General features: G+C 38.9%; 1 pseudogene; it reads right to left on the minus strand.

Moving 5' to 3' along the window:
- Nucleotides 1-2,731: 2,731 nt before the first annotated feature.
- Nucleotides 2,732-2,829, minus strand: LOC145590388 (small nucleolar RNA R71; annotated as a pseudogene).
- Nucleotides 2,830-15,068: the final 12,239 nt, after the last annotated feature.

Raw genomic sequence — 15,068 nt, forward strand, 5'->3', positions numbered from 1 at the left:
TAGCATATGAGCTCTTTAAAAGGAAGATGCATCGTGTTGATATGAGTAGTGTATCAAATATTTTTAAAGCTATCATGAGAGGTGTTACTAGCCCCGTAGCTTACACGGGGCTAAAACAAAATTACTAGAGTTTTACGAACTCAAGGCTTTCTCACACTTGACCTCACTGAATAATTAGCTTTCCTAATAATATTATTAATATATTAATATTAATTATACATTAATAGAAGGGTTCAGTCAAGAGCAAGCTGTAATATTAATTTTACCGATCGAAAGTGGCCACCATCTAGGCATTCCGATCACTTAACCTCACTGAATAATTAACTTTCCTAATATATTCCGAACCCTCTGTCTGAATAATACAACTATTTGAAGGACACCGTACCATTCTTTTCAATGTGTGTGAGAGTGACACTAAGGTCAGGATGTGATGAGTGTCATTTATGGCACTCATTTAGCCTCTTTTAGGATGAATTTCAATTGTTTTTGTAGCTCTTTTGTCCCTTTTTCTTTAGCTTTATATGACTTTTTCTCTAGTTTCTGCTTTCTTTTTTGTTCTTCCCATTTTCTTGCATTTCTTAGGTTTATTTTGCCTTTTCCCTATTATTTGTTTGCTTTTCTTTGATTTCAGGAGTTTGGTGATGTCCAAGGAGCTAAATGACCTTTTCTTAGGATTTGCAAGGCCCAAGATGCAAGCCGATCCCTCCATTTGAAGCTCAAATGTGAAGGAGTGCAAAAACCAAGTCTTCAAGGTCGTACTCTCAAGCTGCATGGGCATTAAAATTAGTGTTGAACCCACCGTGAAGACCTTTAGAGACTGCCACCCCCAACATGCATCAAGTGGAGCGCACATAAGTATCAACGGACGCACGAGAAGGAGGTGCCCTTCTCCCAGGCGCGGGCGCGCACGAGGGTGGCGTGGGCAAACAGAGCTGTGGTACGGCCGCGCAAGAGAGGGGAGCGGCCGCACAACCTTTATCCCCCTGTTCCGTACCCATTTCATTGCGGCCGTGCATGTAGAGGAGAGGGCGCTCCTATTAGGGTTCTTTTTAGACGTTTAACTAACTCCTCCTTTGTTAGTTTTACTATATATTGAATTTCTTTATTTCTTGAGAGGGAATCAATTGAGAATTAGATTAGAATTTGTAATAGATTAGATTTTTAGAGAGAGAAGCTCAAAAATTGGGGAAACTTTCGTTCTTAGATTCTAGAGAGACAAACTTGGTGATTTTGATGAATGCTACTTTCAATCTTCTTCCTCTTTGATTTTGATCAAAGTTTTGTAAGAATTCTTTACTCTTTAATGCAATTTTAGTTTTTAATTCTTAATATTTGATTGAATTACTTGTTGTTTGTTTGATTTGATTTTTGATAGTTTGAGTATATTTTGAATACAATGTTGATGATGAAATTTGTGATTAGTTTAGTTTTGCTATTCAATTTTGCAATGTGTAGTGAGTAGATTGCTTGTTAGGGATATGGTGAAGCATGTATAAGTAATAATTCATGGCTAATTGGGGGATTTTGGTTGATCAACATTGTGATTAAATTGGTTGGTGAAATTTGTGCATGTGTTTGATATCTTGAGGAGTGATCAACCTTAACTATCAAGCTAGATTGCATAATAGTTTTCATTGATACGAAAAATTGATTTGGAAGCTATTATTATCGATTGATCTTGTTTTGCGATTTTCCTTTGAAGTCATTTGTAGAGACATCTAGCTTGACCCTACCAAATAGCTTTTTAAGTGATTTTGATTGCATTTCCTACCTTTTTTCACATTGTTTGATTGGTTGAATTCTTTCCCAATCAGTACGATTGTCATGAGTGCATGTGGATCCTAATTCCCTAGCATCCTTAATATCATTCTTTTATTCATTTAGTAGCGTTATTTAGTTTGTTTAGACCAACCCTTACATAGATTTCGGGATAGCTTAACTTGAGACTTTAACTTATACCTCATTCCCTTAGCTTGGGTTCGACCTGGACTTACCCCTATACTTAGGGTTGGGTTTGGTTATAAATTTGGTTTTGATCGGGGGATACATAGAAATCAATAACCTAGGTTTTCCCCGCGTCAAAAATGGCACCGTTGCCGGGAAAAACATGGTTATTTGCTATTGTTGATTAAGTCTAATCCATTTTATTTGAAAAATACAAAAAGATTTTCTTTCGTTTAGGCTACATTTGTAGCCGTGCTACTAACCTTTTCTTTGAGATTGTATGCGTAGATCTTGTGCTCGTTCTCTATTGCCTTTCGACCCAGAAAATGAAACGACAATTACAAAGTTGAGAGTTGCTAGACGTTCTCCAAGCCAAGAAGAATAGCAAGTCATCATGGGATATAACAATAGAGTGGCATTAAAGGAGTTGGAAGTTCCGAAAGCCTATAGGTATGAGAGTGGGATTGCTCTACCTATGACACCGGCAAATGACTTTGAGATTAGACCGGCCATGATTACTTTGATAGAGAGGCATCAATTTAGTGGTGCAAAGCATGAGAGTCCTCTCAGCCATCTTAACGATTTCGAGAAGTATTGCAACACTATCAAAGTGAGTGGGGTTTCTCAAGAGTTTATTCGCCTTAAGCTTTTCCATTTTTCTCTCATTGGATGTGCATTGAAGTGGTTGGACAAAGAGGTGAAACAAACTCCTTAAGGACATGGGATGAAGTGACTAAGGAGTTTCTATCTCGGTTCTACCCATAAAAAGAAGATGGTCGAAGCAAGAGCTCTCATTCAAAGCTTCAAGCAAAAGCTCAATGAAAGTCTTTTTGAGGCATGGGAGAGGTATAAGGAATACCAAATAGTGTGCCCACACCATGGGATTCCTACCTATCAAATCATCCAAATCTTCTATGGTGGTCTAAGCCCTAGAGGAAAATCTTGCCTTGATGCGGGAGCCGAAGGACCAATAATGAACAAGACGGAGGAGGAAGTGGTGGACGTCATTGAAGATGTAGTGAGGCATATATGGATTGGCAAGATGAAGAGCGTGAAACAACAAGAAAAAGTGGTGCTTCGGTGTACTCGGTTGATCATATAAATGCCATCAACAACTTGTCTCACAAATCTCGGAATTAGGAAAGGAAATTACCTCTATTAAAGCCAAACTTGACAGTGCTTCATCAGAAGCACTGATTCTTCCCTCCCAAAATAAGGGGAGAGGTACATTTCCTAATTCAAATCCCCTTCCTTCTAGCAACATGTCTAGTGGCTATATGTTTTGTGATTTGTGTGATTCATATGATCATGATGCTCAAATTGTCATAATACTTCTTTTGATGGATGTGATGACTATGTTGGCAATGAGAATAAACATGTGAATTATGTGTCTAATAACAATGTTGGACCTAGATTTGATAATCAAAGATATAATGGGAATAGGAACTATCATAATAGGAATTTTGATAATTATAACCACAATGGGGGTTATAGAAACCAAGGTTTCCAAGGTGACTATAGCCGGTCAAAACAAAGGCCAAGGATATGGGAACCATAATCAAAATTATGGTAATCATAACCAAAGTGGCAAAAATCAAGGTCGGGGCAATTGGAGTAACCAAAATCGGGGAAATTTTCAAAATAACAATCAAAGGGGTCCCCAACCGGTTTCACTCCAAAGGCTCAAGGTCAAAATGATAGCTCTTATGCCCAACCATCTTCTTCTAGAGGTAGTTTGGAGGATGTCATTGAAAATCAAATCAAGGTGTTGAACACTTACATGTCATCTAGTGACAAGAAGTTTAATGACATGATGGCTCATAGTAAGATGTTGGAGAATCAAATTTCTCAATTGGCAAATGTTTTGAAAGAGTATGCTAGCCCTTCTTCTCTACGATCTCAAGGTTTAAATTCCGAGAGACCAATTAATGCCATAGTGACAAGGAGTGGTAGGATTCTTGAGAATGTAGTGCTTAAGAAGATTGAGGCTAAGGAGAATCCTAAGGAAGTTTTGGTTGGAAATGAGGAAGGAAAAAGCTCTTTGAGTGAGGATGTAGGTGAGAAACCAATTAAAAAAGAAAAATAGAAAGTAAGAGAAGTTATCAAACCTAAGCTCACATATCCCTAAAGGTTCAATAGGCACAAACTAGATGAATAATTTGGTAAATTCATAGAGATGCTTAGGCAACTTCATCTTACCCTTCCATTTACCGATGTCATTGACCAAATGCCGAATTATGCAAAATTACTTAAGGACATCTTTAGTGGAAAAAGAACTTGTGATATGGCAGAAACGGTTAGCTTGACCGAGAACTGTAGTGCTATCATTATGAACAAGATGTCGCCCAAGTTGAAGGACCCCATAAACTTTTCTATCCCTTGTGCTATCTATAAGATGCAAATTTATAATGCCTTGTGTGACTTAGGAGCTAGTGTTAGCCTTATGCCATATTCGGTTTATCAAAGACTTGAGTTAGGGGAACTTTCGTCTAACAATATTACCTTGCAACTACCCGGTAGATCAATTAAGATTCCAAAAGGTAAGGTAGAAGATGTTCCTTTGAGGGTAGGAAAGTTTGTAATTTCGGTTGATTTTGTTGTTCTGGAAATGGATGAGGATGCCAATATTCCTATCATACTTGGTAGACCTTTCCTTGCTACCTCGGGTGCCATGATTAATGTTAAAAGTGCTAAGATTTCTCTCAAAGTTGGAGTAGAAGTCATTGGATTTGATTTGAATGAAAGCATGAAATATCCTTCTTCTTCACTTGAAAATTGCATGAGAGTTGAAATCTTGTATGATATTGTGAATTCTATGCATGAGCACTTGCTCACTTTTAATGATCCACTTGAGTGTGTTTTTTTGAATAAGAAAAAAGATAGGTGAGCACGACAAGGAAATGGCTTTCTTCGAAAGAGTCATTGATGAGAGCATGGAAGAGAGTGATGCTCACATTTTCATAGGAATTTCAAGTCAAGAGACATTGCAAGTGGCCTCAACCAAGGAAGGTAAAGGTGTTCCAATTGTAGAGCTTAAACCTCTACCATCACACCTTAGGTATGAATTCTTGGGCCCCAATACTACTTATCCCGTTATTGTTAGCTCCTCCTTGAGTGAGAGTCAAGATCAAGAGCTATGTGGTGTTTTGAGAAGGCACCAAGGTGCTTTGGGTTATACAATTGATGACCTCAAAGGTATAAGCCCGACTTTATGTTCACACCATGTCACTCTTGAGGAGGGCGCCTTACCTAGCATTGAAAGGCAACGAAAGCTACACCTTTAAATGGGGGAGGTAGTTAAGAAGGAAATCACTAAACTATTGGATGCAGGAATCATATTCCCCATCTCTAGCTCTAGATGGGTCTCCCCGGATCACGTTATCCCAATGAAATGAGGCATAACCGTTGTAGAGAATGAGAGAGGTGAGCTCATTCCTACAAGGACGGTCACGTGATGGCGAATGTGTATAGGTTATCGACGTCTAAACACATCCACCAAAAGGTATCATTTTCCCCTTCCCTTCATTGATCAAATGCTTGAAAGACTAACAAGGCAAAGTATTATTGTTTTCATAATGGATATTTTGGGTTTTTCCAAATTCCTATTCACCTAGATGACCAAGAGAAAACAACTTTTACTTGTCCATATGGAACTTTTTCCTATAGGAGAATGCCATTTGGGCTTTGCAATGCCCCCACCACTTTCCAACGATGTATGATGAGCATATTTGGAGATATGTTGGAAGAAATGGAGGTGTTCATGGATGATTTTTCGGTAGGTAGTGTTTCATTTGAAGCTTGCCTATAGAATCTTGAGAAATGTTTGGCTTGATGTGAGAGGGGGAATTTGGTTTTGAATTAGGAGAAATGTCATTTCATGGTTAAGGAGGGCATTGTCCTTGGTCACAAGATCTCTCACAAAGGCATAAAGGTGGACAAGGCAAAGATTGAAGTGACTGAAAAGCTTCCACCTCGGTTAATGTGAAAGGATTGAGGTCTTTCTTAGGGCATGCCGGGTTCTATAGACGATTTATTAAGGATTTCTCTCTTATTGCAAAACCTCTCAATGATCTTTTTTAAAAAGATGCCGTATTTGTATTTGATGATAGATAATTGAAAGCTTTTAATAGGTTGAAAAAAGCTTTGATTTCTACTCCCATTGTCCAATCCCCAAGATGGGATTTGCCTTTTGAGTTGATGTGCGATACTAGTGACAAGGCCATTGGGGGAGTGCTAGGTCAAAGGGTGGATAAAAAGCTCCATGTCATCTACTACATGTCAAAAACCCTAAATGGAGCTCAAAAGAACTACACAACAACGGAAAAGGAATTCTTGGCAATTGTGCATGCTTTTGAAAAGTTCCATTGTTACTTTTAAGGTTCTAAGACCATTGTCTTCACGAATCATGCGGCTCTCAAATACCTTTTTGCCAAAAAGGAATCCAAGCCTAGGTTGATCCGTTGGGTGCTCGAGCTTCAAACTTTTGATATAGAGATTATAGATAAAAAAGGAGCGAAAAATGTTGTGGCGGTCCATCTTTCTCGCCTTGAAGATTCCTAAATCCATGATGATAGTTCTCCAATTGAGGATAAGATGCTTGATGACTCCTTGTATGCTATCGATGTGAAGGAGCTTCCATGGTTTGCCGATTTGGTAAATGACCTTGCATGTGGGGAGTTTCCAGCTTCATTCTCCAAGAATCAAAGAAAGAAGCTCAAGAGAGAGTATAGGCACTATTTGTGGGATGATCCCATCTTGTACAAACGAGGAGTTGATGGCTTACTAAGGCATTATGTTCCAAATGAGGAGGTGCCAAATGTTTTGAAGATGTGCCACTCAAATCCTAGTGGTGGTCATATGGGTGTTTCTTAAACCGTTACTAACATTGTTCAAAGTGGTTTATGGTGGCCTTATCTCTTCAAGGATACGTGGGGTTTTGTCAAGTCATGTGATCGATGTCAACAAACCGGGAACATCTCAAAGCGAAATGAGATGCCTCAACAACCCATCCTTGAGTTGAAAGTATTTGATGTATGGGGAATTGATTTCATGGGACCGTTTCCTTCTTCTTTTGGGAACCAATACATTCTTGTGGCGGTGAATTATGTGTCGAAGTGGGTTCAAGCCATTGCCTCCCCAACAAATGACCAAAAGGTGGTGAGGAAATTGTTCAAAAAGATCATTTTCCCAAGATTCGGTGTTCCCAAGGCGGTGATAAGCGACAACGGCTCACATTTTGTGCATAATGCCTTTCGAAAGATGTTGAAAAAGCATGGGGTTCATTAAAATTTTGGCCTTCCTTATCATCCTCAAACAAGTGGACAAGTTGAGGTGTCAAATCGTCAAATCAAGTTAATTCTTGAGAAAACGGTTGCTAGAAATAGGAAAAATTGGGCGAAAAAGCTTGATGATGCCTTGTGGGCATATCGAACGGTTTTTAAGACTCCTATCAGCACCACTCCCTATCGTCTTGTCTATGGCAAATCATGCCATCTTCCGGTGGAACTTGAGCACCATGCTCTTGGGTGATCAAGAAGATTAATTTTGATTTAGCAAGTGCGGGAGAGCAAAGGTGGCTAGATCTTAATGAGTTAGAGGAGCTTAGGCTTGATGCATATGATTGTGCTAGCACTTACAAGGCGCGTTCTATTGAAGCTCATGACAAGCTTATCGAAAAAAAGGAGTTTTGTGTTGGTGACAAGGTCCTCCTCTACAATTCCAAGATGAAGTTGTTCCCCGGAAAACTCATGTCTAGATGGAGTGGTTCTTTCATGGTGCATGGTGTTTTTCCTAATGGAGTTGTGGAAATTTCTTCGTTGGATTCATCATCTCCTTTCAAAGTCAATGGTCATCGGCTCAAGAAGTTATTCGATGGAGTTTTTGTTGGCCTTATTCACAAAATGACTCTTTATGATCTCAAGAAAGGGTGGAGAACGTCAAGCTAATGACGTTAAACAAGCGCTTCTCGGGAGGGAACCCGACTTTCTAACCTTCTTGTCATTTTTCTTTTGATTTTATCTTTCTTCTTGATGTTTATGGACTAACCAATTTTCTTTGTTTGTTGTTATTTTAGGTAGTTTTAATATGATGGAGGTTAGTTTGCCAACAATCTTGGTAACAAATTTTGAAGGTGAAGTGTTTTTGTGCTTATTTGAAGTTTTAAGTAAGAATTGAAGTTTGGTGGGTGCAAGATGGTGGGTTCATGAAATGTGGATGTTGAGCCCATTGCCAAGGGGTATAGAAACTGCCTATATTCGTGTTTATCATCATAGGTGTTGTGTGCACTGGTGTGCGCACGAAAATTGAAAAGAGCATGAGCAACCTCGAGTTGCGTGGCCGCGTGTGAGGCCTGCACGGGCGCGCACAGGGCTGGCGCGGGTGCGCAGCTGTAGACACCGGATTGTTTCTCCCCAAAAATGAAATCCAGTGATGATTATCTTTAATGTCATTGATTATCGAACGAGGTGAAATGTGAAAAAGTCTCGTGTGCATCTGTTTTTAATAAAAAATATTTCTTTCTATTTTCGAAAATATTTCTTTTCGCACCTTATTTATGGAAAATGTCCAGTCCAATTTAGTTTGGTCCATAATATGGGTTCAATAATAGTGTAGTTGGATGGGGCTTGAAAAGAGCTTTCCAACGATAAATTATAAGCCCAATTCCAATGAATAATGAGGAAGTTATTGCCAAAATACCAAAATGGGCCCAAAATGATTTTATATGGCCCAATGATCAAGTGGAGGGCTTATTAATTGTTATTCCTAAAGTTATTAGGATTAACTTTAATCTTCTAGAATAATCTAGAGGGTTATTTTAAGTACTGATGGAATTAGGATTAATAATTATACTTTTATTTTATTTAGAAAAGATAATGAATTTAATTTGGGATGAAACAAATATTTTAATGATAAACTGATCTTAAACTAGTGATAAACACAGAGTCTAATTGTCTAATTATATTAGAGAAAAGACTCCGTACAGCTGTTTTATCGTAGCCGCACCATCGCGCTGTGATAGGCGTATCGCATCGCGATAGCTTTATTGCATTGCGATAGGGGCTGTTTTACTTCGAGTCAAATTCTGACTCTTTTCTAAATGTTCCGGATATATTCTCTATAAATAGGGGTGTTATTTCCCCATTCTAAATCACTAACAATCATCAACAATCATCTATTCTCTCTCTCTTTAAGCTAGAAAGCTTATTCTTTCTTTCTCTCTTGATTTAAGCTTAGCCTTTTCTAAATACAATACTGCATTCATGAGACTTAGACGCACCTAACAAAGCTCGAAGTTGCATTTTCAATCATTTTGAGGGTTTAGTCCCAAATCCCTATCATCATTTAAATTAATTGGTTGATTTAATATATTCATTGAACGTGTGTATTGTTTTGATAGAAAGAGGTACGAGGCAACAAAATGAGTAATTTTATTGCTCTATTTTTATAGAAAGCATGCTTATATTATTTTAATTCCTAGTATCATGTTAGGATGTTATTTATTGATTTCTAGTAGCATGTTTAGGTTGCTTCCTATTTAATCTATCATGTTAGTATCATGTTACGGCTAAAATTTTAATCTTTATTATTTAGCGACATGCTAGGATTTGTTATTAATCTTGTTAGTATCATGCCTAGGATCTTGCTAATATTATTATGCTTTGATGAGAATATTGTTATGATGATGATGATTGTTGTTATTATGTTGCTTGACATTATTGTTATTACTTGATCACGCCTCGTCTTGTAGGTTTATAGGGAATTTGTACTTAAAATCACACTTAATAAGATAATTAATAATTTTATTTAGGCTAATATGATTTTAATTAACCTATTGATTGTATGTTAGTCAGAAAGCTCACATGAATATGAGAAGAATAAAGTAGAGGCCTATTTAGGGCAGGTTCAATCTCTTTTAGGTTTGATTTGTACCTTCATCCCCGAATATCCAGTCATGGTTCAGGACCACTATCTATTGAGTTAGCGATCTCTGTGATCGTGAATGGTTTACAAGTTCCTAAAACTTGTTGGCGACTCTTTTGCTCTAGCTTTCTTCCCTTTGGACGCCACCATGCTTAAGTGTATGATCACAGTGGGGCTCAAGTGTGGGATGCTTGAAATATTCCCTACAGTTTTTTGGCGACTCCACTTAGGAGGATTTCTATTTTAATTCCTAAAATTTATTTTGGCAATAATTTAGAATGAGTGGATGAGACTCGAAAAGTTTTAAGTATTCATGTGCGTAATTTTGATTGACATTTTAGGCATAAGCGTAAAAAGGTCCGCATTGGATAGACCATCCGTAATGCGTCAAAAACATAGGCTTTTTACACGTAGGAAATTTGGGAAATATCTTTCACAACTAGAATCGAAAAAACCCTACAAAAACTGGAAGATTCTAAGAATACAGGAAGCTGCTGAGGCATGTAGGAACTGGCGCTGAGAAAAAAGTGCCCATCGTAGTGTGATGGCTCTGTCACGGTGCGATAGGAATATCGCGGGGCGACAGGGCTATCGTCTCGCGATGGTCCCTGTTGTCTCGCGCCAAGTTCTTCTAATACCGAGCCAGAACTCTGCTTTCTTGCTTTGACCGATTCTAGTACTGTTTGCTCGATTTTACTTCCTGATTGATTTTCTCCCTCTTTTTTCAACCCATATGTGTTCTACATATGGCCATAACCCTCTGGGAATTCAAGCTCCAACTACCCAATCGAACGCTCATTGCAACGAAAGGTACATCCGAGTTTGTGAATTCACCAAACCATGGAAATAAGTTAACTTGTGGGGTCCCATCCATACGTGCCAACCCTTCCAAAGGTAAGGCTTCCGCGCGATGCATTTGGACTTATAACCATGGACCCTCTTTGACTAACCGTTATCCTTGAACTTTAGAGAACTAGAGCCATGGTTAGGTTGCAAACTCATTGCATCATATTATTCTTATTTGAATATTTGTGCATTCTTGCTTGTGCATAATCTGTATGGGTTTACACTAACCGTTTGTTTATAAGTCTAAATAAACTAATTAATGATTTTAAAGGGATTTACTTAATTAATTAATTAATATGGTTAATTAAAAACTAATAAATTTACTAAACCTGACTTAGTACGACTATAGGCTTGTCCTTTTAATATAGAACACTGGAAACAGTCCTAGACTGACGTTTCATTTATGACGCGAAGGTTTGACCTGTGGCGCGGTACGACAGGGCCATCACGACGCAATAATACGAAAGTGTCCATCGCGACGCGATAACATTATCGTGTCGCGATGGCCCTGGCCTATCGCGACTATTCCGTTGCTTCAGCGATGGTTCAGTTTTCTGCCTGAGTCCTTACGCTGAGTCTAATTAATCAGGTTATTAATAACTAAAGCTTTATTTAGTCCTTAATTGTGTCTAGGCACATAGTCCCATGGTCTTACACAAGTGTCAAATCATTCCACATTCACTCACTTTTTTTTAAGCACACACTTTGTATATGTGTTCACCATGACCATGTCCAGAGAGTCTTGTGTGCGCGTGTTTTCCGTCATTGTTTTAGGGGGGTAAGTCGGATATTAATCCTCCCAACATAACCATGTTGTTTCAACTATACTCCATTCCCAAGAATATGCACCCTATTTTTGCTTTTGTTCTTTTAAACCCAATAAAGTCAAAGTCAATTTGAGTCAAGTCATTAAGTCAAAATGGTTTAATATTTACAGCGCTTGGTCAAGAAAAGAAGGGTGACTAATCAAAGAAAACACTTTCACCCAAGTCTTACTTTTTCTTAAACCGTTTTGACAAAGAAGAAAGGATAAGAAGAAAATGGCAACCCATGAAGAAGTTAATGAACTAAGACAGAACATGGCTAGTTTGACCGAGATGTTCAAAACTCTCGCTCTTCAAGTCAATGACCGTGCGAAACAACAACAGCTTGAGCGAATGAAAGAGAGCTTGAGCAAAATCTCCAATGACTAAAATTTCTAAGGGATTAGCTCACAAGGGGTCTCTGTGCACAAGGAACTTCTTCCGCAAAAGTTCAATGCCAACGACATCCCTAAGTTCAAGCCAACTTATAACCCTTACTTTCATTTAAGAGCTTTTGAAACGATAATGAACATTAATGGAATTGATAAGAAAGCTTTCCATTCGTTGTTCTCATTATCTTTAGAAACCGTTTATCAACAACGATTTTTCTCCCTTGATAAGGAAAAAATCTCCTCTTGGGATTCTTTAACAAACTCTTTCATTGATAGATACAAATGCAACATTGAAGTTGAAACTGACCATAGGGAACTTTGTTGGGGTTTGGTGAGTCCGACTCACCGCGGAAACAAACCAAAAAACAAGACCGCACTCGCAATAAATAAAACCATAAACATAATTAACTTAATGACAATATTAAGATAATAATTATACCTTTGACGCGTGCTTCACCCGACCTTGAGGGGCTCTTACTTCAAAAGCTAGCCTCGAAAATACGACGACCTCCAACGGATCCAATGCCTTGGAGTTAGCAAGGCCCGACTAAAAACCGAGTAATTAAGTTCAAAGGTTTTCACAATGGTGATGCCTTTTTTCAACTCTTGAGTTCAAAGGTTTTCACAAATAGTGATACCTTTTCCAACTCTTACTCAAGTGCTTTTCCCAATACCCCAAGTTGGGTATTTATAGGGAAATGCAAGAGTTTGAAAAGCTCTCCCATCAATGTGGGAGAATTTGATTTTTCCATTTTATTTTAAAGCTAAAATAAAATTAATAATCAAACTAACAATAAATCAACAAGTGGCAAGCTTATAAAGAAGAGTAGGTGAGGACCATTTGGAGGAGGGGGGGACCAAACTTGTTCCCCACTCTCACTCCCATAACCGGCCACCTTAACCCCTAAGCCCTCCAATTAGCTTCGGCCATGTGGTAGCTCACTTGGGCACCAAGGAACCCTTGTGGGCTGCAACGATGTTGTTGTAAAGCTTTGGCCCAGCACACCACACACCCAAATGTGCAGGCTGCTGGTGCCTCGGCCTAGCAAGCCACGCACCAAGTGTGCGGGCTGCTAGCTGCCGTATGCTAGCACAGCCATGCATACTAGTGCGGGCTGCTAGCTGCGGTATGCTAGCCTAGCCCCGCACTCGGCTGCGGGCTGCTAGCATTTGTCGCGCCCCTAGCACTCGGTTTTCCAATGCTAGGGGTATTTTGGTCATTGTTGATTTATATTATTTTCACGTCTCGTCTTTTTACTATTTTCGACTCGACTTCCGACGCTCCAAGCTCGAATTTCCGACGTCTAAATATTAATTACTCGGTCGACTTATTAATTAATTCCTAATTAATTTATCGGTTCGGCTCGTTAGTTGCTTGGGTGTGACCCAAAAGGTTCAGTCAAGATTAAGCTGTAATATTAATTATGCATTAATAAGACTGATCAGAAGCGGCCTCTACCCAGACATTCCGATCACTTGACCTCACTGAAAAATTAGCTTTCTAATAATTCCGAACCCCCAATCGGAATAATACACTTGTTCGAAGGACACCATTCCTTTCAAACTTGATATGTTAAAACAAAAAGAGAACGAAGGATTCACTTCTTTTTTCAACAAGTAGAGGAAAACTTTCGCTAAAATGGTTGAGGTTCCTGCGGAAAAGGAATCTGTGAGGTTGTTCATCAAGAACCTCCAAAAAAAGTACTCAAAGCATCTAAAATACCAAAGCAATTTGAGTACTTTCAAGGCTGTCTATGACATAGGAACTGATATTGAAGACGACCTTGCGATACAAAAAGCTGCTAGCAACTCTAACAGTGGCTGGAAAGGAAAGAAGAACGACAATACTTCTTCTTCCAAAACCACCCACTAAAACAATGTTAGTATCGTTAACTTGAATAAGGTCCTGGCCATGAACAATCAAGGACAAAAAAGCCATTTAGGAGAAACTTCACACCAATTGGCATGAGTTATGACACAACATTCGATTGTCTTCAAGCTAAAGGTCTCATATCTCCTATTGGACCATTTAGAGATCCACCAATCGAAAAGAGGACGGCTAGTTGGAACCCCAATGGAAATTGCAAGTACCATCAAGGCAGGGGCCATCTTACTGAGAACTGTTGGAAGTTGAAAGAAGCTATTCAACATCTAATTGATAGCAATAAACTCCCATTGCCTCCTGCAAGCAAGAAGCCAAGTATCAATAGTGCTCCACTTTTAGACTCCTTGGCAATTTCTGACGAGGAAGGTCATGCTGACCCATCACTCCTCATTAAACAAATTGAAGAAACTCATGCTATCGAAGAAGAGGAGGAAACCTTTTTCGATGCCATGAGCGATTTCCCCATTGGAGAACAACCGGCCACTAAAGAGGAGGTATGGGTTCTCATAAACACAATGAGGGAAACAATAGACCTATGTCGCGAGGCCCTCGGCCATGCAAAGTTGGTTCAAAACAAGCGTGTCACTGAAGAAGTAATGCCTACAAAGACTGCTAAAAGAAAGACATTTTCTTTCAATGTAGTCGAACCACCTCAAAAGAATGATAAGGCATACACACCAATTATGACTTCTTATACGAAAATGTTCCAAATGCTCTTCGAGAATGGGAAGATCAAACCTCTCGAGCCAAGACTATTTGAATCACTAAAAAGGACAGATAGGTTCTACTGTCCATAACATCAATCAGGAGGACATACCATAGAACGTTGTTTCAAATTCAAGGACTTAGTCTAAGGATTGATTGACAATAGAAAGTTGGTTCAAATTCGACCAGCAAAGGATGTTAGCATCAATGGAGTGTGGGAAAGTGATGATGAGGATATTTACCTCAAAGATATAGAAGAAACTCCACTCTTCTCAATTTATCCGGTAGATGATATTTGGAATGAAGAGGATTCCCCTATCGACGTCCTTACGAGATCAGGGAGAATGCAACCTACCATCACAACGTAACCCATTCCTACCGCTCAACAAGTTCCCATACCAATCATATAAGACAACGATGTTGTCAAACAATTAAAAAAGACTAAGGTCGAGATGAATGTATGGAAACTCTAAGCTAAATCCCACGAGCATAGGTTCGCAGTAATGGATGCTTTGGGTAAGGTAGGAATAGACTCAATAACCACTCTTAAGGGGTTGGCTAACTTCCTCACAA

The sequence above is a fragment of the Chenopodium album genome, chromosome 17 (assembly GCF_948465745.1).
Source record: "Chenopodium album chromosome 17, dcCheAlbu1.1, whole genome shotgun sequence".
Classification (NCBI taxonomy): Eukaryota; Viridiplantae; Streptophyta; class Magnoliopsida; order Caryophyllales; family Amaranthaceae; genus Chenopodium; species Chenopodium album.